This window comes from Ambystoma mexicanum, chromosome 11 (genome assembly GCF_040938575.1).
Source record: "Ambystoma mexicanum isolate Mex_15411 chromosome 11, UKY_AmexF1_1, whole genome shotgun sequence".
In the NCBI taxonomy this organism is placed as follows: Eukaryota; Metazoa; Chordata; class Amphibia; order Caudata; family Ambystomatidae; genus Ambystoma; species Ambystoma mexicanum.
The window spans coordinates 640,718,881-640,724,081 of NC_090934.1; positions in this window are offsets into that span (position 1 = coordinate 640,718,881).

Consider the following 5,201-nt stretch of genomic DNA (forward strand, 5'->3'; position numbering starts at 1 on the left):
CCTCGCACTCCACGTACCAATGTTAAAATCATATCTGCAAATTAAACCAGACATACAGTGGAAAAACAATATTAATTGTGCAGAATTATGCCTCAAACACGGTCCCTCCCCACGTGACCAAGCCGAACCTGACGAGATGCCAAAACCCAGGAGAGAAAAGGCGTCTGGGTACCTCGCTACGAGACGCAGGCCGACACACTTGAAAGGCTCAATGGACACCTGCTACAGTGGGAACGGTCAGTCTCCCACCTATGAATAAATCCTCACATTGCCTGCACGTACCCATACTGAAACACTGTTGCAACCACAGGTGCACCGTGTGCTGGGAACAACGGTGGTCCCAGGCTGGGGAGCTCACGGATGCACCAATCAGAACATGAGGTTCTTATCTCAGACGTCAGTAACGTTAGCCAATCCTCAGGGGTCTTCATGTAACAATTCTTATGTATCTAATTGTAGGGACAACCCAGATATACCACCTGACTACACCTTAACCACTAATATCATTCTCTATAGGCGTACTATACTAACCCCACCACTCGAGCAACCAATCAAGAGTGGCGATAGGTTCTTTTGGTAACTTTTTAGAATGACGCAAGTAGCGCGTCATAATGTAGTAAAAAGGGCCTGCGAGCCCCACTATTGTGTGTGTGTCAGGACGAACGCGTACGCTCCTTGACCCATCCCTGCCGTTTGCATAATAAACGACAGAAGTTGCCTTGCTCCTTGTGTGTGCCTCATACTCTGTCTCGATCCGAGATATACACGGGAGGAGTTGGGGCCTCCCTGCCCGGAGGTCTGCGGACGGCCCGGCCGACCCCGGCAGAATCCCCCCCGACAGTTGGTAGAAAAAAAAAGACGTATTTTGTTAGGCCCATGTGTCTTTCTTGACAGAAGAGAAGCTCAAAGCATGGTTGGGCAGTCAGCTTACTTTTGGGAGGAGGTGAATGAAAATAACACGACTGAATTCTAAGTTCATGCTACATGAAAACTGAGTGGTAAAAAAAAAAAACATCTCTTGGAAGCTATACCATTACAAATTCTATGAGCAAACACCAGAGACTTTCTCCATTGAGCTGCAAAGCCCAATACAAAAAGATGCTCTGCAGTAACTTCAGAAGTCATTCAAAAATGCCATAATTCAACAATAAATAAATACTGAATTTAAAGCAAAATAGGTAAATCGAGTCAGCAAGAAGGCTATAACCTCAGTTTTTATGGTCAAATACCAGAACCTTTGTCCAAAACTTTCTGTACTAACTTTACAAAAAAGCAAATGGGGAAATATTAAACTCACAGAGAATTGCACATTTAATTCGTAACTGTATCTATTTTATCAATCCAAAATCATTTGCTTTCCAAAATGAATGTAATGACTTCTCACCCAAACCTGGGTGATGGCCTCACTGCCAAACCTTGTAGTCAGTTTTCAAAAATGTACATGCTTACTAAAAGCTTCAGAATGTCATGATAATGGCCATTTAGGAATGTTTAATCTGATATTTCATCAATGCTTAGTCCACTATTTTTGGCTTTGCACATGTCTTGCCAATACTATAATTATAACAAGAGCAGCTGGTGCTATATACAACATTTGGACAATCACATGTAGTAACATTTCTTAACAGATTGTTCTCACTAGTTTTGGGATGATAAACTACATCACCCTTGGTATTGTTACAATGTAAACTGCTGAAACACATGTCAAGCAGTCCTACATCTCAATATCGGCCCAGGATCCACAATTAATGAACTATTCACGGAGAACAGTTCCCTTGAGAGTTTTCAGCTGGGCAGGTTAATTGTTTTTTTAATACCAATAGGAAGCACATTGCTGATTTGAAACTTAAACAAAGTCCAAATTCAGCCCATCTGTTTCATATGGTTTCAAAAGACCACGTGCTACATGTTAGCCATTAACAAATGCATAAAACTATCATTTTTGCCCAAATAACACATTGGCATTTTGGGTCAAGTGGTTTTGTTATTCAATAAATTAATGTGTGATCTTTACATTCTGAAGTACTATTCACAACATTAATATTACCACTGCAATGCCACTTACATTTTATGTCTTAGGTTATTCCGTCTACTTGTGTTCAGCTGTACTATAGTTCATTGTGATGTCGAATAATAAGTTTAGCGTTGTGATTATTTCAAACGTTATTTGTATTTTATTTATTTAGTAATTCGTTTATGCAACCTTAAATATATAAATTAAACACTCCATATATATTTCTACATCCAATTATAAAAAGTCATGCATTGTAAAATCTCTAATACTGGAGCTTGCCTTGTTACTCGTGTGCCTCCAGTATGCGACCATTGCTATATTCAAACAGGGTAATTCATAGAATTTCGCAGAAAAGTGTCGCAAGCGGCTGGTGCAGAGTGTCCGCGTGCGATTGTGTGCGCCAGGCACGTGCGCTAAAACCGATTTCCGCGCATAGCGTATTCATGGATTTCATGCTCCCAAACCAGCCGTGGCGCAGAGAATCGCAGCGACCCTGCAGCAGCGCCAGTAACGCCCCCAAGAACGCCCTCGCGCAAGGAAAAGCCATCAACATCGCTAAATCATCGCAAAGGGCTGCGCTAACCCTGGACCAGCTTACAGGGCTGCCAAACAAGGAACGCAAAGCGGGCAACCTTCATATCAGGAGTACGCGGGAAGTTTTACACGCGATTAGCCAGGGTACGTGTATTACAGGGGTACGCGGGAAGTTCAACACGCGATTGTCCAGGGTACGTGTATTACAGGGGTACGCGGGAAGTTCAACACGCGATTGTCCAGGGAACGTGTATTACAGGGGTACGCGTGAAGTCTTACATGCGATTAGCCAGGGCACGTGTAATACAGGGGTACGCGGGAATTATCACACGCGATTTGGCAGGGTACGTGAATTACAGGGGTGCGTGGGAATTATCACACGCCATTTTGCTGGGTACGTGTATTACAGGGGTGCGTGGGAATTATCACACGCGATTAGGCTGGGTGGGTCCTCACAGGTGTTCCCTGTACACCCTCCACGGCCCCTGCAGGCAGCCCACAAAACAGGGGACTACCCTGCACACCTGCTCATGTCCCCCTGCACCCCCACCCCCCAGCCACCAGGAGCACCCACCACCAGGCCCCCACCCATGTCTCCTACCACCCCCACCCCCCAGCAGTGCAGGGGCAGCCTCCACCAGGCCCCCACTCATGTCTCCCACCACCCCCACCCCCCAGCCACCAGGGGCACCCTCCACCAGGCCCCCACTCATGCCCAACTCATGTCTCCCACCACCCCCACCCCCCAGCCACCAGGGGCATCCTCCACCAGGCCCCCACCCATGTCTCCCACCACCCCCACCCCCCAGCCACCAGGGGCACCCTCCACCAGGCCCCCACCCATGTCTCCCACCACCCCCACCCCCCAGCAGTGCAGGGGCAGCCACCACCAGGCCCCCACCCATGTCACCCACCACCCCCACCCCCCAGCAGTGCAGGGGCAGCCTCCACCAGGCCCCCACCCATGTCACCCACCACCCCACCCCCCAGCAGTGCAGGGGCAGCCTCCACTAGGCCCCCACTCATGTCTCCCACCACCCCCACCCCCCAGCAGTGCAGGGGCAGCCTCCACCAGGCCCCCACTCATGTCTCCCACCACCCCCACCCCTCAGCCACCAGGGGCACCCTCCACCAGGCCCCCACTCATGCCCAACCCATGTCTCCCACCACCCCCACCCCCCAGCAGTGCAGGGGCATCCTCCACCAGGCCCCCACCCATGTCTCCCACCACCCCCACCCCCCAGCAGTGCAGGGGCAGCCTCCACCAGGCCCCCACGGCCTGAAAGTTTTGTCCTCAACCACATTATTAATCTCGAGAAACATTCAGTATTTAATTCACAACGATCCTTCATATATCTTGCAAAAAAGGCTGATAGATATGAATTTGTGTTTTACACACCTTAAAAAAATGATTCAAAAGTTCTCTACTTTTATTTTCACAAAAACTATTTCATGAATCTTCAAAATATTAAGGGGCCAATTCATAGAATTCGGCGCACAAGTGGCGCACGCGGCTGGCGCACAGTGTGCGCGTGCGGTAGTCTGCGCCAGCCACGTGCGCCGAAACACATTCAGGCGCACAGCGTATTCATGGATTCCAACATCCACAACCAGCCGTGGCGCACAGTGGCGCAGCGACCCTGCAGCAGCGTCAGTTACGCCCCCAAGAACGCCCCTCGCGCAGGGAAAAGCCATCAAAATCCCCAATCCAGCGCAAAGGGCAGCAGCAAACGCAGAGCGGGGAGCGTGTATTTCAGGGGTGTGCGGGTGTTCCCACACGCGATAGGCCTGGGTACGTGTATTACAGGGGTGCGTGAGAAATTCTACACGCGATTGGCCTGGGTACGTGGATTTCAGGGGTGCGCGAGAAATTCTACACGCGATTGGGCTGGGTACGTGTATTACAGGGGTGCGCGAGAAATTCTACATGTGATTGGCCTGGTTACGTGTATTACAGGGGTGCGCGAGAAAATCTACACGCGATTGGGCTGGGTACGTGGATTTCAGGGGTGCGCGAGAAATTCTACACGCGATTGGCCTGGGTACGTGGATTTAAGGGGTGCGCGAGAAAATCTACACGCGATTGGGCTGGGTACGTGGATTTCAGGGGTGCGCGAGAAAATCTACACGCGATTGGCCTGGGTACGTGTATTCCGGGGGTGCGCGAGAAATTCTACACGCGATTGGCCTGGGTACGTGTATTACAGGGGTGCGCGAGAAAATCTACACGCGATTGGGCTGGGTACGTGGATTTCAGGGGTGCGCGAGAAATTCTACACGCGATTGGCCTGGGTACGTGGATTTCAGGGGTGCGCGAGAAAATCTACACGCGATTGGGCTGGGTACGTGGATTTCAGGGGTGCGCGAGAAAATCTACACGCGATTGGCCTGGGTACGTGTATTCCGGGGGTGCGCGAGAAATTCTACACGCGATTGGCCTGGGTACGTGTATTACAGGGGTGCGCGAGAAATCCTGCACGCGATTGGGCCTGTGCGAGTGGGGCAGTGTATTACGTGGGTGTGCGGGAAGTTGAAGAGGTGAATTGCCAGTGTGGGTCCTCCCAGGTCTCCCCTCTACCCCCTCCACGACCTCTGCAGGCAGCCCACACCACAGGGAACTACCCTGCACCCCTGGTCATGTCCCGCAGGCAGC